The following is a 17,785-nucleotide window of genomic DNA, read 5'->3' as shown; positions in this document are numbered from 1 at the left end:
TTTTTTTTTTTTTTTTTTTTTTCAGAGAGAGGGTTTCCCTAAGGAGGTCAGGTTGGTATAGTTAGATCTTCAATGTACTTTAAAAAATAAAATAGTCAAGGAAAAAAAGTAAAGCCAACCCAACTTTCTCCAACTTTCTATCGCTTCTTCTTTTTTTTTTTTTTTTTTTGAGAGAGAGAGAGGTATATACCTGTATGTATGTATGTATGTATGTGTATGTGCATACTCACATAGAGCCTAGAGGTTAATGTTGTCTTCCTCCATTGCTCTCAATGAATATAGTCTCTCACTGAACCTAGAGCTTGTGGCGTGACTGACAGGCCACTAAGCACCCCTCACCTTCTCTCCCCATTCTCCTTCCTTCCACACTCAAGTGCTGGGGCTTCAGACACAAGTGGAAAATTCTGTCTTTTCCATGGAGGCTAGGGATTCAAACTCGGCAAACCCTTCACCCCCTGAGCTACCTCCCCAGCTCCTTATCATTAAGCTTATGATGGAGTGAGTTCCATGGTGATGTGTTCATAGGCACACACCTCTGTCATCTGCTCTCCGCAGTCCACCGCATCCCCTCTCCCCTGTCTCTAGTTCCTTTCCTGCCTAGGGGATCACCCACTGCAGGGTTCAGGGAGAGCACAAAGTAAGGCAGAGGAGGGGAGGTGTCCACCCTCTGTGTGTTTCTGGCAAAGAAAGCACTGTCTATGGGCTGGGGACAGAGCTTAGTACAGTGCTTACCCCAAGTGCTCAGAGCCCTAGAAACGGAGTATAGTGGTTCAAGCTGATAATCTCAGCAGTGTTTTGGGGAAGGCAGACATTCAAGGTCATTGCAACTGTATATCAAAGAATACATAAGGCCCCCTTTTAGAAATATAAACAACAAAAAGACTAGGGAAATGGTCCAGTAGATATGTGCTTGCCACACAGGCATGAGGACTGGTACCCCCAAATCCAACATAAAAAGCTGGTGCTTCCAGAAGGAGAGACGAGAAGAGAGTGGGTCCTGGGAAAGACTGGCTAACCAGCCTGGCCCAAATCTGTGGGCTCTACTAGGTCCAGTGACAGGCCTCAGTAAATAAGTGGAGACCAGCGGAGAGGGTACCTGGCCTCAATCTCGGCCTCCAAAACCAGAAGACATTTTGTGAGGCAGGCTCCCACAGGGAGAGGGGCTGCAAGTAGAGGCTGGGTATGTGTTAGCGTGTTAGTGGGTTGTGGGTGCGTGTTCATGTACATATGTGTAGCCGTGTGCCCGTGTGTATGTGCAGACGCATGCACGTGTGACTCTGCCTGTGTGCATATGTGTGTTTGCAACCCTGGCAGAGGCACCGAGAGCCAAGACAAGAGGAGGACAAACAGAAAACCCACCCACTGCCAAGCCAAAGAAGCCATGGGGCTCCTGCTGGCTTTGTTCCACCCACTGAGTCCCCATGGGGACTCTGTGACACAATGATGCTCCTGGCTGACTCCCTGGCAAAGCTATCCTTTGTCTAAACTTGACACCTCACAAAGAATCCTGTATTCCAGCAAGATCCAGCCCAACTACTTACACACACACACACACACACACACACACACACACACACACACCATCCCCCAATGTGGACACCAACCTCACGGAGAGTCCCGTAATCGCGGGAACAGAAATTGTCTGAGCCTTGAGGTCCTGAGCCCCAACTCCACTAACTAGCTGTGCGGCTCTTGGCTTAACCTGTCCGAGTAAACTTTTCCTTCCTTGTCTGTTACATAGCTTTAATACTATCTACCAAATAAAGCAGTCACTGGGATTAGAAGGAGCCTGCCCCAAATACCCTCAGCTGCCCATTCAGATGACAACGGACACTATCCTAAACTGTGAGCTTTGCGCCACCTCTGCTGCCTTTGGTTACTGGCTCCTCCTCCTCGGGGCGGGTTGTGGCCTGGTTCTTGGCATGACAGCCAGGACTTTCTGTGACTTCCATCTAGGCCACAAAAACACTGGGTTCCCTGCTTGGCATCTCCAGGGAGCTTACCCTCAGCTTCGCAACGCTTTATAACTAATTGTCATGCACCAACAAGCCTTTGGAATCCAAAGTCACTTACTTTATGGGGGTCAGATAGCTACATCAGTTTCAAAAGTGTCCCTCCCCACGTCTGCTTTCAAGGTCAAGGCTACAGACTGTTCTGGGTGCAAGGTATACTAGTCATATTTCCCTCTTAAACTCTCACCAAGCCAGGGTGATTTATAAGGAAGGGTGCACGCGAAATATTTCAAAACGAAATTTGTAGTCCCCTCGTCTGGGGAGAATTGTGTGGTGATCTTAGGCCTTGTAGAATATTGTAGAATAGGTGTCAGCCAGGTCTGCAGTGGAGGGGGGTGGAGGAGGGAAGAGGCAAGGCCATTGGAAGTCCCTCCAGGGAGTCCTCAGAAACTTTCTCAAAAGTTCATGTGCTACCAAGAGAGGTGATACCAGGACCCTTTTTGTTCTGAGCTGGAAACAAAGACTCGCTGGGCAGCACAGGGCTCATGGGACCAGCTGGCACCTGGGTGGTGGTTGTGACTCAGCTGAACAGCAACCTCGTGAGCTCAAGTCCGGGTCACTCCTGGACAAGGTTTCTGATCAGGGAACAGGGGTTGTGCTTGCCCGCAGGGACAAAAGCCGCTTTGTGAAAGGCCCCGGGACTGTGAAAAGGCGCCACCGTGCGGTGGCTCGAGGAAGAGCACCTCTTTAGGCTCTCAGGAAGGACTAAAGAAGCTGTGTGTGTGTGTGTGTTTGTGTGTGTGTGTGTGTGCGCGCGCGCGCGTGTGTAAAGGATCTTTGCTACTGTAATTGACAAAAACAAAGGGCTGTGCCCTCCTTTGATTTTCCAGTGAAAAAAAACAATCCTTACTCCAACCAGCTCCGACCAGTTGCTTCGCCTTCAAAAGCAATGATGTAGACACATTCCAATTAGAATAGTGACAAGCTTGAAGGTGTTCTGTGGGTGGGTGAATGACCCGCGTGTGGCACGTGGAGGTCAGAAGAGACAGACAGGTGGCACGTGGTGGTCAGAGGGTACTTTCAGGAGTCAGTTCTCTTTCTGTCACGTGGGTCCTGGCATCCAGCTCTTCAGAGTTAGTGGCGGGGATCTTTAATCACTGAGCCATCTCACCAGGCCGCTTGCTTCTTGTTCTCATTTCTCACTATGATAGCCCCGTTAGAAGATACTTTTCCTGCCTCAGTCACAAGAGACGGCTGTGAGAGCTGCGTGGAAGGCTACCCAGCATATGCAGGGCTCTTAAGGGAAATTTCTGAGAAGTGCTTCTGTTGTGCTGGACCACGCCTCCTACTTAGCATATCAGGAACTGCTTGAGTGTTTGGGGAGGAGAAGAAGGGGATGCTGTTGGTAAGTTCTGCTTCACTTTGGTGAGTGTGTAGAGAGCTGCCTCCTTCATCCAAGGTGAGGGGAGAGGCTCAGGACCAGGGCACTGGGGAGCCTGGCATCATGTTCTACAGCCTGGCAGTGCAGAAAGGGGTGCCAGAAACAAGCAGATACAGCTCAGGCAGCCTGGGCAGTGGGCAGTAGAGACTGCTCTGGAATTGGGCGGCACTCCCAGAATTCCTCAGAACTAGGGTGTGCATTCCCTAGACTTGGAAGAGAGAGAAAAGCCAGGTTGCAGCTAGACTGCTCCTGCAAAGAGTATGAGAAGCTGAGGGACTTCAGATGGGATCAAATGGGGTACACACCATCCACATCACCCTAGTCAGAGGGGCTGATGGGGATTCACTGAAGGGTGAGCCCAGTGGTGTGCCACAGTGAGAGGCCACTTCAGCTCTGTGAAATCTGGTGCCCTCTTCTGGCCTTAGCAAGCATCTGTGAATGTACACACACACACACACACACACACACACACACACACACACACACACATGAATGGGGGATATCCACATGCACACACACATGCACACACGTACACACAAGAGCCAAACCATTCAATAATTTTAGAAAGTGAGTTTTTAATATTCCATAAACCACCCAGGGAGACCGACCTGCAACTAAGGGACAAGATTTTCCTTACCTCTATGCAAGCAGAGAAATCAAATGGTCAAAGCAAATGTGTTTCAAAACGATAGTAGGAGAGCTAAGCTGAAGATGTGCTTTGTCCCTAGCATCTGTGAGACTGTTCAATGCACAGGTTTTTGGCATGTGCATCTGTTGGGGTTTAGCTCCTAAGTGTCTGAAAGGCTGTGCATGGAAGACATCATGTCTACATTACTTTTTCTGTGATAACATGTCTGACACAAAGCAATTTTAGGGAGAAGGGTTTATTCTGGCTCATAGTTCAGGGGCACACTGCACCACAGTGAGGACTGTGCGGGGGGGGGGGTTTGGGGGGTGGGTTCGCACATCTTCAATCCAAGCACTCAGGAAGCAGAGGCAGGCAGATCTCTGTGAGTTCCAGGCCAGCCTGCTTATACAGAACGAGTTCTAGAACAGCCAAGTCTACAGCATTGGTCTCTCATCCTGTTAGCCACGAGGCCAGCTGTCTTCTCTTCCCCACACACTGCTGTCACACTCTGCTTCACCACAGCCCCCAAATCAACATGGCCAAGCCATCACTGACTGAAACTTCAGTTCCCATAACCAAGATAAATCTCCACCCACCCCACCCCTGTCCCAATCAATTGCCTTGGTTTTTCAAGGCAGTGCAGAGTTAATGCTACAACAAATCTATACCGGTAGACACATAAAGGCTCCCTTTTCCGTTGAGTTTTATGTATGGGATGGACCAATGAAAACACAAGGTTCATGCTAGGGTGCTCAGGGGAACGGCATACATAGAGCTGGTTCTTGTGGCTTGGGAAAAGCCAAGAAGCCTCTCAAGAAACAGTAAAGCCACCAAGAAATAACCACATCGGGAGGCTGAAGCTGCGGAGCTGGCTCAGTTGGTGAAGTTCTTGCCTTGGAAGCACAGGACCTGAGACTGACATCCAGAAACCATTTAGAAAGCTGGACACCGTGGTACATACTTGTAGTCCCAGCACTGTGAAGGAAGAGCCAGAAGGATCCCTGCAGCTCACCAGCCAGCCTGGCTGAAGACTCAAGCTCCAGGCCATGGAAATACCCCCACATCATAAAAACAGGGTAGAAAGCTCTCATGAATGTCCTCTGAGATTCCTCGGATCTCTACAAACACACGTACACACTCGCACCTGCCCACACAGGAACACATGTGCACTCAGAAATGAACTATGGAGAAATAACAAAAGAAGAGGAGGATGCTGTCCCCACAGCTGGCAGGACACGGGAAGAGGATGGTAGTGTCAGAACCAGAGCAATAGTTGGGCAAGTTCTTGAATTCTAGCTTTCCAGGAGATAACGGAACCTCGAAGGAGGAAACAAAACAAAACAAAACAACACCTCTCATAGTCGACAGCATTGGTCAAAAGCAGAGGAAGGGAGACAACTGTCTTACTCTTCCTTTCTTCCCACCAGTGTCTCCATCAGCCCGAGTAAACAGGAAGGCAGTTGGCAAATGCTCTTTAGAAATGTAGTTTGCCAAGGAGAGAAGCTGTGGGGCTTAGAAGGTGAACATGAATCTTGCCAGCAGCACCCAGTGCTAGGGACCAGGGTGGGAAGATCAAATCACAACATCACACACGGGCACCCAGCCCTTGAGCCATGCAAATTGTGATAGTCCAGTATGTTGAGGACTCCAGATGTGGACAGAGTATGCTGGATGGTCTAGCCTGATGCTGGGGAGAGCATCCGCAGCTGCCTGCCGGGGAGTGGTAAGTGAAGACTGTATAAAAGAAGGGACACTGAAGCTGGAACTTGAAGGATGAGTCAGGGGTAAGTACATAAAAGGGAAGGTAGGGTTCAGAAGACTGGGAGGATTGGCTGGCTGATGGCAGACTGGGCTGGAAGACAAAGGACTTGGAGACAATGGTGAACAATCACATAATTATTCATCACACAATTCATCACACCCTTCAGTGTTTCCTTATTGCTTAATGGAGGCACCCTTAGTTCTTTGCAGGAATATGAAACTCTGCTCTCCTCGGCTGGCCTCGGCTTAACCTCCAGCATGCCTGAGACTCTGCACCTAGCACCCCTCCGTATGCATATAGGGCACACAGTCTTCCCTTTAGTGCTTGTGACGGTTTGTCTATGCTTGGCCTAGGGAGTGCTCTGTTGGGAGGTGTGGCCTTGTTAGGGTAGGTGTGGCCTTGTGGGTGTGAGCTTTAATACCCTTGTCCTAGCTGCCTGAGATCCAGTATGCAGCTAACAGTCTTCAGGTGAAGTTGTAGAATCTCAGCTCTCCCTGCACCATGCCTGCCTGGATGCTCCCATGTTCCTGCTTTGATGATAATGGTCTGAACCTCTGAACTTGTAAGCCAGCCCCAATTAAATGTTGTCCTTATAAGAGTTGCCTTGGTCATGGTATCTGTTTACAGCAGTAGAACCCTCTAACTAAGACAGAGCTTTGGCCTAAACCAAATCTCTCTGTGTGTCATAATTGGCAAGATTTAGGTTTGACACTAGCTGATCTGCAAATGTCTCCAGCTCCCCTGGAGAGACAACAACCTCCCTGACTTCCTCCTAGATCTACTCACTTCGCTCTTATGCTTGCATTCTTGCATTTGTTCTCTAGTTGGCAGCACCATGAGTAAAGGCATCATGGGTACCATCTGCATCTGCCAGAGCTGTGCCTCGAGTGCCTCCAAAACACCTGATGCAAACCAGGCACTCAAAACATCTGGGAGGGAGGCAGAAGTGTGATTCCATTTGCGGCTTGCTTGTCTAGCGTACACTAACCCCTTCATTCAATCTTAAGAGCCCCATAAGCTAGAAGCAGCAGCAACACCAGCCTGCAGTCCCAGCTCTGGGCAGGTAGAAGGAGGAGGGTCAGAAATCCAAGGCTTGGGCAGGTGAGATTGCTCAGTAGGTAAAGGCACTGGTTGCCAAGCCTGAAGACTGGAGTTCAATCTGCTAAGCCCACGTTGGGGAAGAAGAGATACCAACTCCCACAAGCTGTCCTTTATGTCAGCACACACAAAATGTGAAGCATGTGCGGCCGCACGCATACACACGCGTGAACAGTTTTAAAGGTCAGGCATTGGTGGTGCACACCGTTAAACCCAGCATTCTGACAGCAGGCGCAGGCGGTTCTCTGTGAGTTCAAAGCCAGTCTAGTCTGCAGATCAAGGTCCAAGCTAGTCAGGGGTGTCTAGTGAGATTCCCAACTCAAAAGAAATTTTTAAAAAGGAAGGAAGGAGATCACCCTCAAATACAGAGTGAGTGAGTTCAAGGTCATCCCATGATAAATGAGGCCCAGACTTGGAAGACCATAGCAGGGAAGAGAGCCCACAGTGGGGTGTCAGCTCACCACTGGGGCTCTTTCATACACCCCTGGTTTCTCAGGCACTCAGAGAGCTTCACAGGCTCACCCTATAAATGGGGTCATTCTGAAAGCAACCTTTGTACTTTCTGTGAGGCCGCTTCCCCTTTCAGAGTCCACCCCCTTGAAGACCCTGTCATGAGGAGGATGGCGATTCTTCCCCTCCCAGGAGCCGCTGCCACAGCTGCGGGACACATCTGCTTCTATCTTGCGTAGCTCCAGAAGGTTCTTCTGCTTGTTTGTTTTTCTCACGACTGCTCAGATTAGCTCTCCAGGTTGCCGCTCAATCTACCACAAAGAAGAGTGGGAAGGGCTTGGTGACAGGCAACTACAAGATTTGTCCCCCAGATGTCTGGGACCAGATTCTTCTGTTTGCCTTGGCACAGTGGCAGAGTTGTTCTTCAATGGCCTAAATGTCACCTCGATCCTCTCCTGTCTATCCCCCCTCCACCCCCTTTCACCTCCCTCCCCAAGGCCTCAGAACCAAACGAAGCATGAGCAACCGCATCAGCTAACCCCTGGCAAGCATAGCCACAGATGTTGAAGGTGCATGCTCACTGACACGGGAGAGTGCCTCTGACATCTTATTTTACATTGATAAACATGTGTTATGTTAATACAGAGAAAAGGAGACTGGAAAGATAGAAACCAAAATGTTTGGTATTATTTGAGCCCTGGGTCCCCACAAGGTGGAATCAACTTCTGCAAACTGTCCTCTGAACTCGACGTGCACCATGGCACTCATGTGCCCCTCACTCCCCAATTTATACAATACTAATAAATAAACATTTTAAAATCAAAACGTGATTATGAAGAAATTTCAAATAAAAACCATTATGCCCTGGGATCAACCAGACCCAAAGTCTATACATCTCACTGAACCTCTACCCAGAGAGACCATTCCAGAGCTAGAGGGCTTCATACTGGATTTTGCACTTCCAGTGTTGCATATATTTGTATGTCCGTATCGACCGCCAAACCCTGAAGAATCCTAGGCAGGGTCAGGGCTAGAGAAACAGTTCTCCTTCACGTTCAAGTGCCCTCACCTGTGCTTAGCCCTGCCTTATGCCCTAATATTCTGCCTTTCTTGTTTCCCTTCCTACATGCTATGCCATACCCATGTGTGCACGTGTGTTATGCACACACACACACACACACACACACACACACACACACTATACACTATAATCTGCATATGAGGGCAAACGCAGCTTTTTCCTTTTCTGTGAACTCAGTATTATGTAGTCTAGTCTAACTAAGTACTTCCAAAGATGCTAGGCTAGGCATGGCGACACAAAGATGCTAGGCTAGGCATGGCAACACAAAGATGCTAGGCTAGGCATGGCGACACAAAGATGCTAGGCTAGGCATGGCGACACATGCCTACTTCACCCAGAGATAGGAGGATCAAGAGACCCTCAGCTGCATAGGGAACTCAAGGCGAGCCTACGCCATATGAGAATCAACCAGAAGACAAGAAGACAAACCAAACCAAAGAAGCTGCTGGCATCGCAGAGAGACGAGGTGTGAGCAGCACCTTGAAGGAGGAGCTCAGGTTGCTGTGGAAATATTTACAGGGGAACCAAGTAAGACAAAGAATGTTAAGACCTTGTGGATGAGGAATGAGACAAAGTGGGGAGGCGGATGTGGGGTTGGGGTGCTGCTGTTCATGTGCACAGAAGGAATGGCTAGTGAAAAGGCTAAGAACTTGGCTATTGAGAATGTGAATGTGCACTAAGAGAAGTCGCTGACACAACAGGGGTGAGCACCCTCTCCAGGGAGGTACAGGGCCGCAGACAGGACTGGGGGGGGGGGTTCCCTCTAACTGTAATGGAAGGATTTGTACAAGAGAGTGGCAAGGGGAAGAAGACACCATCCTCGCCCTCGGGGAACTTGCTATGGTGTAATCCGATTAGAAGCTCCAAAAACTTTAATTAGGCTTAGAAAAAATGATGAGAACACAGAAATCACAGCAGTCCTTGTCTAGAGGGCTTGGGAAGATATAATCGCATTGACACTAACTACTGTGAGAATTTCATGTTCTGTTCTGCCTTTAAGTTTTCCCAGGGAAGATAAAGAGGGAATGGGTTAAGAGATATTTATGTTCTGGTGACTATAGGAGCAGAATAAATAAAATCCATGAGATGAGGAACTGGAGAGATGGCTCAGCAGCTAAGGGCACTGACTGCTCTTGTAGAGCTCCTGAGTTCAGAAAACAGGTTAGATGGCTCAAAACTGCCCGTTACTCCAGCCACAAGTGACTAGACACCCTCTTCTGGTCTCCACAGGTACCCACACCCATGTGCATATACCAACACACAGACACACATAAACATATACATAATTAAAAATAAAAATCATAAAAAGTACATGAGCCAAAGGTGGAAAGAATCGCTCTTAAAGCCTGTTCCTCTCTGCGTGGGGTGCGGTGTTGCTTAAGGTTCAGAAGTGTCAGGATCTCTAGATCTAGTGTTCCTCCTTAAGCCCGCCCCTAAAGTGCCAAACTGTCTAATGATCCAGAAGCCTATTTCAACCATCAGATGTGTCTAAAAGAAATTCAGGCTCAGTAGGTTCAACTCAGTCTCTACTTAGAGCTTGATATGGTTTCATTTCTGTTGCTGTGATTAAATATCCTGATCCCGGCCCCCACCCCCGCAACACACACATCCCCCCCCCAAAAAAAATCCCTAAGGAAGGGAAGGTTGATTTGGCTTATAATTCCAGTTTATAGTTCAACTATTAACATAACATCCACAGCAGAGAGAGAGAATAAATGCAGTAAATGCAGCCTTACATTCTGGCTTGCTTCCTCTCCTCTTACACAACTGAGGGGCCCCTGTCTAAAGAAGGATGCCACCCACAATGAGCCGGATCTTCCCACATCAACCAACAATCAAGACAATCTTCCTGGACATGCCCGTGGAACACCCAGACCCAGGCACTTCCGCAGTAAGACTCTCCTCACAGGTGACTCCAGGTAGTGTCAAGTGACAGTCAAAACCAGCCAGCACAATGCCCCACAGTCACCACCACCGACCATCCAGGGATCCACAGACGTGTAATCCCCACCAGCCCACTCCCAGAGGCCACCGGAGTCTTCTCCTGGAGGTGGTAGCTTTCAGCCTCCTATGGGGCTCTGTGGAGAATTTATCAATTCCTCTGTAGATATTGCTACCTGTCACAAGTCACAGGTCTCCTGACATCAATATTGAGTCCCATTGAGTTCTGATCACCCCTGCTCTTTCTAGAACTCTGCACAGAAAATGTATGCATGGTCCTACCCTTCAGAACCTACCCAGTCTGGGGCTTTGGAGCCTCTGCAAGGTGTGGCTATGTTTTTCTGGAATCTTCCAAACATTTCAGACTGTTTCTACTACTTTCTCCCACTCCTCTCCAGCCGTGGGAACGCCAACTTGTGATGACAGTGGCAATGGCACTCCCTCTGATGTAATGTTTATATCTAACATCTCCCCAGTAAGTGAGGGCTTTAGCCTGACAGCAGCAGAAGTGTCTGAGGCAATTAAGTTCTGCTGGCTCACCTTGAATTGAAGGGTGTGTGTGTGTGTGTGTGTGTGTGTGTGTGTGTGTAAAAATAACTTAAGAAAAACACGAGGAAACGTAAAAGAAGAGAAAAACATGAATTATTATCTAAAAGTGATATTCTAATAGGTATTTGTATTAGCTCAAAAGAATACCCTACATTTCTAACCTAGATCACTCCATTGTACGTCAAACTCATAACAATTTACCATTTCAGTTGGGTATCTGAAAAGCACAATGATAAGACATAACTATTTGCTATCTCAGACATTAAAATCTCAGTTAACACTGAGGTCCAGTCACTATAGGATTAGAGAGGGTCTTAGCACTCAGAAAGATAAATGAGGTATATATTAACTTATGTGTGGATATTAGCTGTTAAGTCAATGATAACCAAGCTATAACCCATAGAACTACAGAGGTTTGTTATGTACAAAGTAAGGGGCTTGAACGGGGAGAGAGATAGACCTTTCTGGGAAAGGAAAATAGAAGAGCTATGGATGGATAGGGAGGAGACTTGAACGGGAAGATCAAGTGGAAGGGGGGGAGGGATGGGATATGGGGAGAGACAGACAAAATTAAGGGCCATTTGAGGGGTAGTATAAAGACATAATACAGTAAGAGCTTTATAAAATATAAACACATATGAAGGGGGCTCTAAATGAAATCACCAAATAACAGGGCAGACAGAGTCCCACCTGGCCATCTCTTGTCACTAAACGAAGCTTCCAACAGGGACTGGGTTACCACTGATTGAATTGTTGGCCACAGGAGTCCCATGGAGATTCGCCTCCAAAATTTACTCAGGCTTTTCCTAAGACTACAGGTTTCTCTCCACACACTGACAGCAAGACTCCATCGTTGAAGACAACACCCATACAATTCACTGAACGTGAAGAGGTAAAGCTGGCGCATACACAGAGCCAACATTTTTACATGCTTAGCATTTTTAGGTCAGACAGGAACTCGGCATGCTACCCACGGAGAAAAGTAAACAGCAACCCAGCCACCAACCCTGTGCTCTACAGTTGTGTCCTGCCTTCGGGCCATGCTAGGGCAACAGTAGCACAAATCTCATGGGAGTGACCACCCAGTATCTGACTTGACTGAAGGCCCTCTCCACAAGATGGGACCCATCTTGTGATACTGCTTAGGTGACCAAGAACCTGAGACGAGATAGCCCAGGAACCTAGAGGAAAACCAAATACTATTTTTCTAAACAAAACAAAAACAAACAAATTTTTTTTAAAAAGTAGCGATTAAATAACCCCTAATAACGTTCTGCTAAACTCACAGATCAGTGCCTCGCTCAGCCATCATCAGAGAAGCTTCCTCCTGCAGCAGACAGGAACACATAGAGAGACTCACAGACAGACATTATGTAGAGAATGAGAGACCCTGGAATTTGGCTCTAAATAGGATGCCCCCTCCAAGTCACATCCCTCAGTGTTCAAAAGACCCTGATGAAGGGGATGCAAAAAGAGTACTAGAGCCTGAATGGACAGAGGACTCCAAGAAAACCAGGCCCTCAAAATCAGCAGGACTGATGCACATCTGAGCTCACAGAGACCGAGGCAGCATGCACAGGGCCTGCATGGGTCTGCACCAGATGAGATTTGTGGTGGTTGGAATAGGCACGTCCCTCATAGACTCATGTGTTTGAATGCTTGTCCATAGAGGGTGGCACTATTAGGAGGTGTGTCCTTGTTGGAAGAAGTGTGGCCTTCTTGGATGAAGTGTGTCACTGTGGAGTCAGGCTTTGAAGTCATATATGCTCAAGCTACACCCAGTGTAATACGTAGTCTCCTGTTGCTGCCTGAGGATCAAGATGTAGAACTCTTGGCTCCTCCAGCACCATAGCTGCCTGCCTGCTGCCATGCTCTCTGCCATGATGCTGCTGGACTAAACCTCTGAACCTGTAAGCCAGCCCCAATGAAATGTTTTCTTTTATAAGAGTTGCCTTGGTCATGGTGTCTTCACAGCAATGAAACTCTAAGTCAGTGTCCCAGAGTTGAAAGAAGTGGACATGTGCTCCATCTGTAACTCAGGCACTATCTCCAACTGGTAATCGATTGCAAATAAAAATTTAGTTTTCTCCAAAATTTAGTTTATTGGGGAAATAAACTACTCTTACGGGCAGGCTTATGCTTGGCAGTAGATGGCCAACAGAAAATGAAGTCACCAGCATCACTTGAGGTTCTTTGTCTCATAACATAGTGTCAGGGCTTTAAAAGACACACACACACACACACACACACACACACACAAAACCATACGCATACTTTTCTCCTCCTTTTAACCTTATAGGTCCTTTACATATATATTGTGGCTTCCAGGTTAACGTTTTAATAGGATTTCTGATTGTGCAAACAAATGGGTCTCTATACTTATTTCTGTTTCATGGGGTTTTTTTTGGGGGGGGCGCCATTCTTTCTGATTGTTTTGTCCTATTCAGATGTATTAGTTTCTGTTATATCATATCATATCATATCATATCATATCACATCACATCATACCATAATATTATTATCCCTTAGAGGCCTGTTTTTTAGTCTACTAAGAGACACGAAAGGGAGTGGAACCTAATGAGAGTGGAGGTAGGAAGAACTGGGAGAAGTAGAGGAAGGGGAAACCATTGTGATATATTATATGAAAAAAAGCCATTTTCAATAAAAGGAAAAAGAAAAAGAAAAAAGAAAGGGTTTTAGTCCTGAGTGTGTGCCCAAAGGACTCCGAGTCAGCGCAGTGCTCAGGAACCTGCGTGCCCATGTTTACCTCATTCACAGTCACTGAGAAATGGAAGTAGCCTAGACAGACACCAACAGATGACTGAGTGGAGAAATGTGGTTTGTAAACACAATAGGGCTTTATTCAGCCATAAAACAATGAAATCATGACAATTTGCAGGACAATGGATAGAGCTGGAGAGCACTCAGGCGTGGTTCTGCTTACATACGGATTCTCGGTTTAAATTTGCATGTGTGTAGGGAGGTGTATGTATTAGTAGTGTGTGTAAGGATGTGTGTGTGAGTGTGTGTGTGAGTGTGTGTGTGAGTGTGTGTGTGTGTGTGTGTGTGTGTGTGTGTGTATGTGTAGGTCATGAAACTAGAAGGGGATCCATAAGAGAGCAGGAGTAGACCTTACCTGGGTACAGAAATATTCTAGTGTGCTTTTTTTATTGCTCTGATAAACATCATGACTAAACACAGCTTAGAGAGGAAAAGATTTATTTGGCTTCGATATTTATAGTCCTTCACAGTGGTGGTTTAAATGAGAATGGCCCCCATAAGCTCATAGATTTGAATGCATTGTCAGCAGGGAGTGGAACAATCTGAAAGGAATAGGAGGTGTGCCTTGTCAGCGGAAGTGTGTCACTGGGGATGTGCCTTATGGTTTCAAAAGCCCACTCTAGATCCAGAGTCTGTCTGTGTCTGTCTGTCTGTCTGTCTGTCTGTCTCCCTACAGATCAGGATGTAGAACTCTCAGCTCCTTCTCCAGCACCATGTCTGCCTGCATGCTATATGTTCCCCACCATGATGATAATGGACTAAACCTCTGAACTGTAAGTGAGCCCCGACTAAGACAATAACTGGGAAGTCAAGGCATGTACTCACGTGGGGCAGAAGCAGGAACTACAGAGAAAAGATTCTCGCGGGCTTGCTCCAGACTCACATCCATCTGACTTTCTTACACAACCCAGGACCTCCTGCCCAGGGATGGCACCCCACAATGGGCTGGACACTTCCATGTCAAACAACAATCAAGAAAATGCCCCCACAGGCATAGTCAGTTTGATGCAGGCATTTTCTCAACTGAGGTTCCCTCCTCCCACATACATGTCATCTGTGTTAAGGTGACAAGAACCAACCAGCAACAGAGGGTAATGGAAAGGTGTGTGGCATAAAGCCAGAAGAGGGGAGTGAGAAGGAGGAAGGGGCAGCAAAATAGAGCAGGGACGATCCTGGTGAGAGAGGATGGATAAGAATAGAGTATAATGCAGGGCAGTGGTGGCGCACACCTGTAATCCCAGCACTTGGGAGGCAGAGGCAGGAGGATTTCTGAGTTCGAGGCCAGCCTGGTCTACGTCTACAGAGTGAGTTCCAGGACAGCCTGGACTGCACAGAGAAACCCTGTCTTGAAAAAAAAAAATAAGAATAGAGTATAACAACGTATATTACAAATGCATACAAAAATACCATAACAAAACTCATGATTTTGCATGCTAAGTTTAAAATGTATTACTATTGCCAGGACTGCATTGTAAGACTCCACATCCTGAAAATTTCCAGTATTCCCTGAATCTCAAGAAGACTTCCTACCAATGAGGATTGTGGTCTAAGTGCTCAGCTGCAGAGCAGGGGCCTCTGACTGGACTTGCCACGTACCAGGGCCCAGCTGTGGCTTCTGATGGCAATAGGGTAGCTGGCTGAGAACATTGTTGACACACTTTCTTAAATGATAACATTTTGTTAAGTTTGTGAGGTATAGTTACAACAAAACTTTATTTTTAGTGGTAGTAGGCATGGAAACAAGAAACAGTCCTCTATCCGGAAAACAGAAATAGAATCCTTAGTTCCAGCAGAATCTGCTGGATGCTTCATTTAAAGCTTCACTTAGGAGGTGAACAAGGGGGCTCCTGGGAGCTGTAGAAATCCCTGTGGGTGGGTGGCGCCATCTGCTGGTCATCTCTGCAAACTGTTGGTGATTACTCTTCCCTTGGTTGATTCTTTGAGATAAGGCCTTTCTTTATAGTTCTTATATTAATTTCTTCAACCGCCACATTTTTTGTGTTCCCCCTTTGTTCTGTCAAGACAGAGTCTTACTATGTAGCCCAAGCTGACTTTGAACTCATGACCCTCTTGCTTTGGCCTTTCAAGGGCTGAGATGATAGCACCCTGCCTCAACCCTACCCGCTGCCTCAGGAAGAGAATTCAGAACTATTTAGTGAAAATGCACAATTGTCATTTTTTTCTCAACATGCCAATAATATTGTGTGTGTGTGTGTGGACATAGATGTGTGGTGTTCAGGGGGCATCGTTAAATGTTCTTCAGGGATGGTCTGTCTCTTTTTAAAAGTTTTAGTAAGTCTGTCACTGGCAGGGAAGGATCCAGATGGATTCCAGCTCTCCTAGCTCTCCAACAAGCTTTAACAGTCTTCCCCTCTCTGCCCCGCACTCTGGGATTACAAATATGCACCACCGTGCCTGGTGTTGTTTTGTCTGTAATCTTCTTTTTGTTTGTTTTGTTTTGTTTTGTTTTGTTGTGAATGTGGTTTCTGGGGATTGACCTTTGGACCCTCATAACTGCAAGCCCGTCACTGACTAAATGATCCCCCATCCCCAGACTCTTGTAACAAACTGTGGGAAAGGACTGGATAGATGTTTCAGAAGGTAAAATCACTTGCTATGCAAGCCTGAGGACATGAACTCGATCCCCCAAACCTGTGTAAAGGTGTAGGAGGACTGGCTCCATACAGTTGCCCTCCTGCCTCCACTCCTGTGCCCTGACGCATGCACCCCTCCCACATACACACACTAAGAACACAGAGACACGAGTCTGGTTCCTAGCATCCGTGTTGGCCAGCTCAAACCCACCTGTAACCGCAGCTCCAGGAGATCCAAAGCCTCTGGCTTCCAAGGGCACCTTCACCACATGCACACACACACACACACACACGCAGGCACACGCATGTGCACACACACACACACACACACACACTTAAAATTAAACTAAATCTTTTAAAAGAAAGAATAAGGAACCGGAGAGGCCAGTAGGAAGCTGTTGCAGATCTCTTGGGGGAGTGATCAAGATTGAACTAAAGCAATAGAAAAAGCCCCACCAAGAAGGCTGGGCAGAAGAAATGCTCTCGGTGTGATCTGTAATCATCAGGGCCAGCTTCCAGCAGACCATCCAGGATGAGGAAGAGGGAGAAGTCAATGTTGTGGGTCATGCGACTGGGAGGTTCTTTGTACCTATCAGAAGATGAGCAAGGGACTAGCAATGAGGCAAATCCCAGACAGACAGGCAGGGAGTGCTCCAAGGTAGATAATGAAGATGGCAAACGTCTGGCTTCTTCCTCACCATGCTGGCATGAGACAAAGTCCTATCTGAGCTTTTGTCCCACCAGTTAGGGCCCCCTGCCAGCAGACAGGTCAGGCAAGCTCAAGGCTGGACCAGGACAAGTTTACCCAAAGTTGACCTCTCTCGGCTTCCTTGACTGTCTCTGAGGTGTGTGTATGTGTGTGTGTGTGTGTGTGTGTATGTGTGTGTGTAAGTTTGTGTGGGACTGTGTGTGAGTTAGTGTGTGTGTCTCTGTGTGTATGAAGGAGTGTGAGTGTGTGTATGTGTATGTAACTCTGTATATGTGTGTGTGTGAGAATGTGCATATTTGTGTGACTGTGTATGTGTGTGAGAGTGTGTGAGTGTGACTCTGTGTGAGAGTGTGTGTATACCTCTGTGAGTATATGTGACTCTGTGAGTCTGTGTGTGTGCATGAGTGAGTGTGTGTGGTATATATATGTATGTGTGAGTGTGTATGTATTTGCACATATGTGTGTGACTGTGTATAAGGCAGTGTGTATGTGTGTGTGTGTGTGTGTGTGTGTGTGTGTGTGTGTGAGAGAGAGAGAGAGAGAGAGAGAGAGAGAGAGAGAACTTACAGGGACACACAGACCTCAGGTGTCACTGGTTGACTCTGCTGCTATACCTAGGATTTTCCCTGCTGCTTCCCGTTTCCCTGGAGATTAAAAAATATTTGTTTTATGTATATGAATACACTGTAACTGTCTTCAGACACACCAGAAGAGGGCATTAGATCCTATTACAGATGGTTGTGAGCCACCATGTGGTTGCTGGGAATTGAACTCAGGACCTCTGGAAGAACAGTCAGTG

This window comes from Mus pahari, chromosome 2 (assembly GCF_900095145.1).
Source record: "Mus pahari chromosome 2, PAHARI_EIJ_v1.1, whole genome shotgun sequence".
Taxonomy (NCBI): Eukaryota; Metazoa; Chordata; class Mammalia; order Rodentia; family Muridae; genus Mus; species Mus pahari.
Note: the sequence above shows the minus strand (reverse complement) of the source record.